Here is a 12,271-nt window from a genome sequence, read left to right on the forward strand (position 1 = left end):
TGCTCTGGCTGGTAGATTGTGGGGCTGCAAGTACAGATGGAGGTGAAAGCAACAGCACACTGTTTGGTGCTGTTTTGTGTGAGGCCAGAAGGAAATTAAAAGCAGAAAGTGTGGGCAGTGACAATCACACTGTTGGTAGTGCTCATTCACAGCACTCTGCTGCTGAGCGCACAAACTTTCTGGCTCCTGGTGAGCCACTTAATCTCCTCGTGCCCCCACTGGCTTTAGAATATTGCCATTTCTGGTGCCACTTGGGGCCCACACATGCCTCTCCACAGCAGTTGGCCTGTTTCCCTCGGAGAGAATGCGAAGGGGCTTTGCTGGCAGAAGGCGGCCTGCATCACTGTGGAAGATGAGCCCGCGGATGGATGCCTGATACTGCAGGTGACATTATTGGGTCCTGGGCTGGGAGACTTTTTCCAGAATAGATACGGAGACGGGGAGGGCATCTGGATTTGTTGTAGTGTGTGGTCCCTGCGGTCGTATCTTCGCTATGTTGCTGGTAATTAGTAGCTTTAGAGTGTGTGGTGAGCGGGGGTGGGGGGTGCTGACAATAAAAAGTGCAGACCTACCCCTCGGCCCTGTGAGAGGGGAGTGCAATTGTCCAGGATGAGCTGTGGGTCATTAATAATAACCATGGGTGCTTTCAGCTGAGAAATGCAAGTGAAAACAGAAAGCGTCATTTTCTCTTCTGGGTCTGATTCCCATGGCAGATTCTTCCTACCACAGTGGCCTCGCCAACATGAGAACATGGGAGCGTAAGAAGAGCTCTGCCGGGTCAGAGCAAAGGTCCATCTAGTCCAGCAGTCCTTACACACGTTGGCCAAGCAGCAGCCTGCGGGAACAAGTTGGACAAGAGGGCAACAGCACCCTCCCACCCATGTTCCCCAGCAATGGGCGTGCACAGGCATACTGCCTTGGGAACCTGAGGGACCACAGAACCATCAGGACTAGCAGCCACCAATAGCCTTTCGCTCCATGAATTTGTCCAGCTCGCTTTTAAAGACCTCCAAATTGGTGGCCATCACTGCCTCTTGCGAAAGTGAGTTCCTTAATTTAATGATATGCTGTGTGAAAAAGGACTTCCTTTTCTCTGTCCTGAATCTCCCACCAGTCAGTTTCTAACAACATGAAGTGGCAGAAAAATGACCCCTTATCTCCTTCTCCACACTACACATCATTTCATATCCCTCTATCATATCCCTCTATCAAGTCTCTCCCTCGCTTGCCTTTTCTCTAAGCTAAGCAGTCCCAGACACTTTAACTCAGGGGTCTCAAAGTCGTGGCCAATTGCCGGGCCGGGCGGGGCACAGGGGAGGGCCGGCCTCCGGGAGCGACGTGGGATGAGCGGCCCACCCCCACCGCGGGGGTGGAATACTTGATGAGGCCCAGCCTCACCCAGACTCTGCTTCCAGCGGCCCCCAGGTAAGGTGAGTTTGAGACCCCTGCTGTAATGGGTCAGCCTTTCTATGGGAGTTGCTCCAACCCTTTGATCATGTTGCCTGTCCCTTTTTGGACTTCTTTCTTCAGTGCACCTAAATATCCCACTTTAGATGCACTGACCAGAACTGGACACAGTATTCCAAGTGTAGTTGCACCATAGAATTATATAAGGGAAGTCCTGGAAGCTTTATATTCCGTCTGTTATTTTCCCCACTTTGCTGAATGGATACCGCAGTCTGAGGAAAGGCCGGAAGAAATCTTTAAGCCGCGAGTCTCTGTCTAAGAAAGCTGAGGGCAGTGCGGTAGTGGAGCCAGGGCTCACAGGGATGTAACAGCAGCATGTTTTGATTAGCAGGATGATCATCACGGCGTACACCCTGCATTTCAAAATGTCTTGCTACACCATGGCTGCAGCAAGTTTATCCAAACATACATTGGTTAGGCTTTAAGGTGCCACAAGGCAAGGTGCCATGGCCTGTTGCTGGGCTCTAGGGGGGTTTGAAGCCTCGCCGCCACACACACACAGCTGACCAGGTCCAGATGACATGGGAAGCTGCACCCCAGTGGGGTACTTCAGCAAAGCACGCAGTCTGTGATCAGCATGCAGAGGCCAGGGAAGAGAAGTCATTGTGAGAAAGCCTCTTTTCCCTGTGATCATGCAAACCTGTCCTGTCTTAACCCAGCAGCACAGTCTGTTAACCATACAAAAGCCACACTGGCTGGGTTCAGACAACATTGCAAGGCAGCCATGGCTTATAAATCAGCATGGCTTATTGTGATGCATGAATCCAGTCTGCATTTTTTTGCTGCAGTAGATTGACACAACTGCCCTCTGGAAAAAGTTATGAACATTTTCCTGCTCCATGGGCTTAACCTCTCCAAATGCAACTCAGGTATGATCCGATTTGGTGGCTCACTAGGATAGAAAGAACATATATGTAGAGATAATATTAAAAAGGCACAAAAGTAAATGAGCTCCAGACATCTAATGGATAGGTTCTTAGGCTCGCATCTAGGCCATGCTAGCAGCAGCCATCAATGATGCTAGAGAAGATTTTATACTTTCTTTTTTCTTTTTGATTTTAGTAAAGCAGTTCCTAAACCAAAACCAGCAAAACAAGTTTGGAATTCAAAGAAAAACGAGGGGGTGGGGGGAACACCAAAGAAAAGTGTTATGATTAAAGACTTCGAACTACTAAAGGAAAATATAGGAAAGCTCTCCAACTGAAACCACACTCAGCACACTGCATTAATGCAAACCTGAACGAAGCTTTCTGTGATGCATGGTGTGACTGGAAATCAAAGTGATAATGCCCTAGGAAAGTGTCACAAAACCAATAAGTAATTGTCTAAAAAATATGCATTTAAAAACACTCCTTTTTTGTTTTCTTTTTTCCTTCTCCAAGCTTTAGAACAACAGGGGGAGGAGAAATATGCTGATCATGAGAAACTGAGGCTGCAGTTCTATGCCCACCTACTTCAGGGGATTAGAGAGCAGTCTTGCAGTTAGGTATGGAATGCTCAGACCCCAGAGGTTCAAAGAATCCATAGCCCTGCCTGCAAGGCCCACTGCACTGGCTTCTAGATCAATGTGCTACAAAATGCTGATGCTCCAGTTGCTTCCTCACCAAAGTCTTTGTACTCAGCTCTTTAGGATGCTCGAGACAAGTTGCTCCTGGAAATGTTGACAGTACCTTGCAAGATAATGTCTTCCCACAGGATTGTGTATGCACATTCACAGACCAAATGGAATCAACCTGGGTCCCTTTCTCTTTTCTGCTCCTAATCCTTGCTGAAGCTAAATGCCTCTTCTGTGGGATGGTAGGACAAACCTGTATGGATGCAGGGTGGTTCTTGGTTTGTTTTTAGTTTATTCTCCTCAGTGCAGACTGTGACATCAATGCTGGCTTACTCTTGCCTAACTTCAGCGTATGGAACTATAGGTGTATATGCATTTGCCACAATAATTGCTCCAGGAATTTCTGCAGCCTCCAACTCGAAGTGATGAGAATCCTAAGGAAAGCCAGCTCTCTGGAAGAATCATCCCAAGGATGTGAGAGCTTCTGTGTTGCCTCTTAGGTGCCTCACTCCAGATCGAATAGCACAGTGTCAGCTTCTCCCCACCCAGTCTGCCCTTCATCCTGCCCTCCAGTGGCTTCTCAGAAATGGTCATTTAAACCATGATTGGAGCCAGGGTGGGATTTCAGGCTTACAGGGTCTACTTTTGTTTGTTTCTGCTAGGCCCCCAAGATCATCAACTGGACCCAGATAAAATTAGGTGGAATGAATGAAAAGGGCGTGTCTGAGCAGACGCTCAGTCCACAAATTGGAACTGGAACTGCACTTACAGTTATTTCACCCACACCCACCCGCCAAGCATTCTCCATTTCAGTGGCCTAATTTGGGATGGAGGTAATAGTAACTTTTCATTTGCTACTATTGGGAGTTAAAAAAAAAACCCTCACCAATTTACCGCAAATCATACGAAAACCTATCCATAGACTGCGCTCTGCTTCCTGTGCACTCCTGGATAGAATATAGGATGAGGACCATAGAAGCATCTCTTCCGTTTCCATCTTCTGGAGTGGGCATTCATCTGCAAGAGAGGCTTGCCTGCAAGCCACACAGAAAGAAGTAAACCTTGCAGTTTAACTGCACTGCTTACACTGGAGGCTCCCCAGAAGTACAAGACCACCACCGCTGTCATCAACAGCCTCAGGGGCAGTGTGAGTTGCAGCCTGGCACATCCGGAGGACAACAGGGTGAGGAAGAGTGCCATGAACGCTGCCATTCCCTGGCTTATATTTAGCAGGGAAGGAGGAGGAGTGGCCAGTCGGGTGTTATTGGACAGCAGCTTCCATAATCCCCCAACCTTGGCCATGCTGGGAGGTGAAGTCCAACAGTATCTGGAGGGGGACATGTTTCCCACCACTGCTCCACAGAGACATACTCAGGAATGGTATGTCTGAGTACCACACTTCCACACTGTGTTTGCTTGCAATAGTGACAGAAGTGAAACCGCAGCACAAACAGGCTCTGCGAAAATGTCAAAATCCCTGTCAAAAACACTCCATTATTATTTACTTTCAAAATAAACAGAAAAGTGGAATAGCCAATGGGGAAAAGGGGATCACACATAGACATTTGGCAAGAAGGCGTCTCATGTTTTGCCTTTTGCAAATATCATGCAGATACTGAAATCTAGTTTTGCATCATCTTTACCCTTGATCAGAAGAAGTAGCCGATACCTGAAAAGCACAATATATTTTATGAAAGCCAAATTGCTTTGTTTCTTGGAACATTTTACACACATTTTACACTGCATATGCTCATTAACAAACATGCAGAAAATGAGGAGGGAATATTTTCTTGTTTTGCAGGCTTTACAAGACAAAATCCCCCCACCTCCTAGAACCTTGGGCTTAACCATGAATTGCTACAAAGCAGAAATATAAGAAATACATGACTACATCAAATTGCTATGCTATGTGATGACATACAATAAACATTGGACAGAAACAAAATTGGACCATTGCCTCGGATATTCATTCCCTTTTATCCAAGTCATCAATGATTTGCTTTTTTTAAAGGTCTTAGATCCCAGGAGTGCAGCTCGCTGACTCAGCAACTCAGTGTGTGTTCATGCTGGTGGCCCTCCTCACGTTACCTGCAGAGCTCCGCCTCCCTCTTGCCAAAAACAAGCTAACCACCCCAACCCTTCTCAGGAGTCTTCAGCCCAAAAGAATGACTGCGACTGCCTCTCTCATAACCCCTTCCAACCCCTTTGGGTTTGATTCTTGTTGGTTTCCCCCCACATTCTCAAATCTGCATGGAGTAAGTGTATACACAGTGGAGAGTAGACTTATTAAAACATAGGCTGAGGTTAGACAATAACTCACACCAAAGAGTTGGATTTGGATTGCGTATAGGCTGTTGTCGAACAGCTGGTTGTTGTTGAAACATAGGTTATTATGTTGCCTGAGCCCAGGTACCATGGCTTGCTAACCACAAACAACCCATGAGGAGAACCCATGGTTTGTTGTTGGGTTGTGAACTATGTGTTTTTCATCATGGTCTGTTACCTTGGCCAGTTTCAGGTGACGTGAACACTCAAAATTCAACAACAGCAACAACTGCACTGTGTTGTAGTGGTTAGAGAATTGGCCTGGGACTTGGGCAATTCAGGTTGTAGTTTCCATTCTGCCATGGAGCTTGCCAAAGGACTTTGGCCCAGTCACTGGCTCTCAGGCTAACCTACCTCACATGTTGTGAGGAAAAAGATGGAGAGGAAGAGGCCCATGTAAGCTGCCTTGGGTTCCTTGCAAGAGGGAAACAGGCAAGATACGCATAAATATACAAAGTAAAACTCATAGTTGAACAACAACCCACACTCAACTCAGACTCAGCACTTGAGTATGGGTAATTGTGTGGTCTGAAACCAGTCACAGAATATGAAAATGATTCAACAGCAACATAATTAAACTGGATGTCATGTTATGAATATATTAAAGGAGATTTTGAATGTGACACTGATATAGAACTAGAGTATTTCCTCCTTTGGTCTGCATTTATGTTAAACCAAAGTAATGGTGATGATTGATTTGTAATTCCTTTTAAATAAATGGCTAAATATTTTAAAATTATATAGGAGAATGGGGATGCCATTATGGCAATGGGTGTTTTGTGGAGACTTTGAAGAAAAGTGATGGCCTATATTTGCTAACATGGATTGCCAAGGATTCTCTGGTTATGGAAATGGTTCAAAATGTATTCAAGTTGTGGAAGAGAAGTATAAGTAAAAATGCGTTCAACAAATGCATAGTAATCTGACACAGTGATGTTTGCTTTTCCTATGAAAAATCTCTCCAGGTTTAGGAAATTCACTGAAGGCTAATAGTGGGTGTGATTTTAATATTTTTCTGTTAATGCATTTGCATATTATCTTGTGTGTGATTTTTAGAATTGTTTTTGAGTTAAACAAGTCAACTAATACTAGTTAAACTAGTATTCCTTGTGTGTGTTTTTTGTGTCTGAACAACAATAATCTCTATGTCTGTGGCTATTTCCACCAGCTGCCATCACAAAATGGCCTGTAAGAAAGATACCACTTAGGATGCAACCCTATGTCTGTTTAGACAGGAAAAAGTCTACAACACCCAGCATCCTTTCTGTCTAGATGTGCACAGCACTGATCAACAGCAAATGACAATGACAAAGCCCAGACCAGCATATTTTGTTGCCTTGGGAAAAACTGCCAATGGCAACTCTCTCCCCACAAATCAAGGTGCATAGTGCCCCAAATGGGCCAAGTTATTCTTGACACCTGAGACAGAGAATCCTACAAGTGCCTCACACTGGGAAACAACACTAACACACAAGTTTAAACAAATACTACTTGCTTCCCTTTCATAACTCCCTGTACAATCATGCAGTTTAATAGAAGGCCGGCACCAACAGCATGACCCCCTGAGTTACTCTGGCACCCTTTGGGGCACTTCCTGTCTGGACAGCGCCAGCGCTGTGTGTCTGCAAGTTTGTAATGAACAAATCAGGACAAGGTATAGAATTAAGTCATGTGCAGGCTATACAAACTGTTTTCAAACCCTTGAGAAGTCGTGTGTACAGACTGGCACCCAAAAAGGAGAGCATGCACCAAAGATCACACTGCTCACAGCTGCAGCCGGCCATGCCTGCTGGGCGACTCTTTGCTAGCCCCCTTTAGCCTTGTGAACAAGGGAGAACCTGTGAAACCCTGGCTACATGGCAAGCAAATTGACCCTCTGCCCCAAAGTATTCTCCATATGAAATGAGTTCTTTGTACTGAACAGCTGGTTGTTGTTGAAACATAGGTTATTATGTTGCCTGAGCCCAGGTACCATGGCTTGCTAACCACAGGCAGGTCCACAGCAACGGAGGACACCCCTAAAGCACCTTTGGTGCTTTTGTGCAGAACATCTCAGGCCCTAAAATAATTAATGCAGCCTGACCTAATAACATGGCCTCACATTGTTGCCAATGGCCAGTCTTTGCCATGGTGAAGGAGAGTGCAGCATCCCATTATGAAGCCGCAAGGTCATTTCGAAGAACAGCAGGTAATGTGGATAGCTGAGAGGTGGTTTGGCTAAAAATACACCCACTCTCCCTCCAGCAGGGAGAAATTATTATAAGCCTCTCCATATCTGGCCTCTCCCATTGTATCCACGAGATGAATGTATATTATCTGGCAGGAAAGCTGTATTTGAGAAGGGTTGTTATTGTCATTGTTGTTGATGATAGTGACGATATTTTCTCAACTTTCTCCCATGTCTGTCCCATGTCTTGGGGCGTGAAACAGGAAATGCTTTTCTTACCCATCTATCAGCAATGCCGACTCTTTGTTGTACCCCCTTAGCTCCAGTTGATGTCCCAATTAGTGTTTAGAACTGGGTCCCTTTAGATTTTCTCTCGGCAGACAATAACCTACAATGAGTATTTGTGTTTCAAACCCTGCATCATCACAGGGAGAAATTACCAAATAATTTGGTGACAAGTTTAAAGAACCAAGACAAGAATTAAGCCCATTGTGCATGCATGTTTAAACTTTCGGGCTGTGGTCTAAATATGTTGATGATGACCTTGAGGAACCTTCAAGCACCTACTTCCTACTGGCAATTGCTATTGACTTTCTGCATAAAGCAATTAATGGTACGGAGTCTATTTTCCCCTGTATTGCTCTAACTGCAGATTTATCCTGGAGCAATTCTGAATGACTGACTACATGAGCACTGTATTTTGACAGACCAGCAATTTATTCCTAGCCCCAGAAATTTTACTTTCTGTTCTTCAGCTAAGTACTTGTTTCTTGAAAGTCACCAGTTTGCTGTCATCACAGTATAAAAATGATACAAATATGCCTCTTGTGTCTACCCAATATCTCACATCTATCTGTTTCTACATTGCCTTTGCTTGGAGAAATAGCACATCTGAACATTTTCTTTTCAAGTTATTGGGTGCTTCCAGATGAGGCTTTTATCATGCCATTTTCCCCCACAGAATATCCATATACAATTTGGTAGGGGAAAGTATACAAATTTTTTTTAAGTTTTATTAAAATTTTAAACTAATACTACAAACATCAAATATCACATACATCAGATTTACTGGGTCAACCCCCTACTACATATTTTTTAACATTCTATAGTCAAATTCAAATCAGTTTACAGTAACTTGAAAACATCTCTAAATTTACGCTAAGTCCCGTTTCTCCAGCCAGTTATAGAAAAAATCCCAAGTTTGATAGAAGTCAGTGTCTTCTTTCTCCTTCAATGATAAAGTCAATCTATCCATTTCTGCATAGTCCAAAATCTTCCTTAAAATCAGTTCATCAGTGGGTAGTTCCTCACTTTTCCAGTATTGAGCAAATGCAGTCCTCGCCGCTGTGATTAAGTGTAATATCAAATACATTTCCTGTCTGTTAATATCTTCCGGTATGATGCCTAACAAGAAAACTTCAGGTTTAAAAGCAAAGGGTTTTTGTAGTATTTTCTTCATCCATTTATGTATTTTAATCCAATACTTTTTCACATTATCACAAATCCACCACATATGATAAAAAGTACCCACTTTATGTTTACATTTCCAACATCTATTTGACATATTTGGAAACATCTTAGCTAATTGACTTGGCGACAAATACCATCTATAAAACATTTTATATAAATTTTCTTTATACTAAGTTGCTAATGTTACCTTAATATTTCTTTCCCATAGTTTTTGCCACTTTTCTAGTTCAACATTAAATCCAAAGTTTTGTGCCCATGTTATCATAGTTTCCTTAACCTGTTCCCCTTCCATTTTCCTGTCAAGTAAAAAATCATATAATCTTTTAATAACTTTCTCATCTGTTTTAAGCATCACTTGATTAAACTCTGTTAAGTCTTTGTAAAACCCCCATGCTTTACAATCTTTAGCATATCTCAATTGCATCTGCACCTTATACCACCAGGAGATATTAAGTCCCTGTTCTTGTATTTCTTGATCCAGTTTCAAGCCACCGTCCTTATCCAAAATATCGTCATATCTTACAATCCCTTCAAAGTTCAATACATTTGGATATACAAAAGCTTCCACAGGTGAAAGCCATCTTAGTTTATTATACACTTTTAATTTTAGTTTTTCCCACACTGACATTAATGATCTTCTAATAAAATGACTCAGAAAAGACTATACAGAATTAGTTTGATCACTACTTCTTTTTGAACTATAGGTGAGTTTCTTTAATTTGTACAGGCAAAAAAGTTTATTGAACAGGTACACATTTAAAAACAACAACAACCAAATAAATAATTTGTCCCTTCCTTCACTGCAGTCTGCTTTATTTGCTTCAACGGCAAGATGGTTTTCTCTTCTGTGTCCTCATGTTCGTGAGACGGCACTGAAGCCTTATTGTCTGCACACATTGTGGCTCAAAACACAGCAGGCCATGTGTGCTCTGGTTTTCAGCGTTCTCTCCTCATCTCTTGGTTCCAGATTCCATAAGCAAAATCCTTGAGAGGGTCCTGCTGGATGAGGCTTACTTGGTGGCATACGACTTCCATCTGTTCTTTTGATCTTGTTCAGAGGAGATCCAGCCTTCGGTTTGTATATATACATAAACTTCTGAAATCTTGCTTCATTTACAGTATTCAAGTTTTAAACCCCAACATGTGGTGAAAAATATCTTGACCTTTCATGTTGTTGCTTTGTTTATCAGCTCTTAGTGATGAATAAGCAGTCTATGCCCCCTTGGGTTTTTTTTTTCCAGAATCCTGACAGGGTGGAATTCTGCCCCCCCCCCCAACACACACACACTTTTTGAAAAGCCTGCTGCATAGCCACATCAGGTAAAGCAATCCAGGTAAGCATTTGTACAGCAATGACAACAAAATGCCATTTAGCTTTGTCAAACAAATATACTTTGAATTATTATTACTGGATCGCAGCACACCAACTTCCATCCAAATAATTACTTGATTCAGTAACTGTGAAACATCTCACAGAAGAATGACCAGTGTTTCAGTTGGATGGATGCTCAGGACAAGGATTGTTAGAGGGATCCATGGTGATGCTTCAAGTGAGTGAATCAGTCAGGAATCTTCCTTTTCCTGAGTTCACGTCAAGCAACTATCCTCTATGCCACATTGTGGCCCCCAATACAAAACAGATAACTCTGTTATCTGAGAATTGCATGTGACAGACGAGGAATATGGATATATCCATAAGACATCCATGCTTTCATCCATATCTTTGGAACTGTTTTCCACAGCACTGGAATGAAACTGGGTTGTTGTCTTATTTTGCCTCTTGGAATTGCATTCTGCTATTCGCAGCTGCCAAGGCCGACTTGTCTGACTTGTTCAGGTCTGTCTTGTTTATTGACGAAAATAATATCTACATCCCTGCCATCCATCTTGCTATGTTTTACAAGAATGTGTCTAGCAATGCCTCCAAGCTACACCATAGTATGAAGAAGTTACATTTCTATCAACTCATATGTGGCAGCTGATTTTTCATTCTCTTTTCAGGGATCTACAAGAAAATCAGCTTCTCATTTTGGATCACGTGACACAACGCAGCCATGTGAGCTTAGAGGATGTGATAATGTAAGCATATCATATTTTTGTAGTTGTTCTAGAGCACAGTGTATGGATTGATCCATCCCATTTATTTCTTGGAAACAGGATGTTTCCAATAGCCTTTCCATCATCTTGTCTTCCTATTTCTCCCTTAAACATGTTTTCTAGCATTTACCGTATTTTTCGCTCTATAAGATGCACTTTTTCCCCCCTCAAAAGTAAGGGGAAATGTCTGTGCGTCTTATAGAGTGAATGTGTGTGTGCCCAACGCCCGGGACACTGCCGGCCTGCCTGTACCATGTGGCACCACCTGGCCGGCACTCACTTGGCACGCGCTGCTCCACGCCCACCCCCCCCAGCACAGGTGAGAGCTGTGCTGCTCAGGGGGAGGCGTGCAGAGGAGGAGGAGCCTCAGCCTTTAACCCGCCGGCCACACGGAGAGCACAGAGAGACTGACTGCTTACCCCCACTGCCCGGGAAGACCTGCCGCTGCCACTGCCACTGCCGCCGCGCCGCCCAGAAAACCATCTCTGGCACGCTGCCAGCTGCCTGCACCACGTGGCACCACCTGGCCGGCACGTGCTCAGCGCGCTCTGCTCCGCCCCCCCCCCGGCGCAGGTGAGAACTGTGCCGCTCAGGGGGAGAGGTGCGGAAGAGGAGGAGCCATGGGCTTTAACCCGCGGGCCGCACAGAGAGACGGAGTGCTCACTTCCACCTCCCGGGAATTGCTCACCACCACCGCCTGGGAAGACCTGCCGCCGCCGCCACAGCTGCGTCGCCCGGAAGACCACCGCCGGCACGCTGCTGGCCCCACGTGGCACCACCTGGCCGGCACGCGCTCGGCGTGCCCTACTCCATCCCCCCTCCTCCGGCGCAGGTGAGAGCTGTTAATCACAGGTCGGTGTGTGTTTTCAAATGGCAACCCGTCTTTTAATGAAGCCCATGGGGAAGTGATGGGGAATGTGCCTGTGATTATCAGAAAGCTTTCCATGGATCAATTATCTGTTAGTTGATCAGACACATTTTTTTTAGGATCAGTGGATATTTGAACAGCATTACCTTCGTGTATCAAGTTTATTCTTCAAAGGCTACTTAGTCCGCTGTGTGTTTGATTTACCGTACAATATCTCATTTTTTGTCAGAAGTTTTAGTAGGGCAGCGTGGACATTACTGGCTTTTTTAGATTTGTTATTGAAGGAATCCACAATCTACACCAGTTATACAAGAGCTGCTGC

Source organism: Varanus komodoensis, unplaced genomic scaffold (assembly GCF_004798865.1).
Source record: "Varanus komodoensis strain SLA01 unplaced genomic scaffold, ASM479886v1 scaffold6_2, whole genome shotgun sequence".
Classification (NCBI taxonomy): Eukaryota; Metazoa; Chordata; class Lepidosauria; order Squamata; family Varanidae; genus Varanus; species Varanus komodoensis.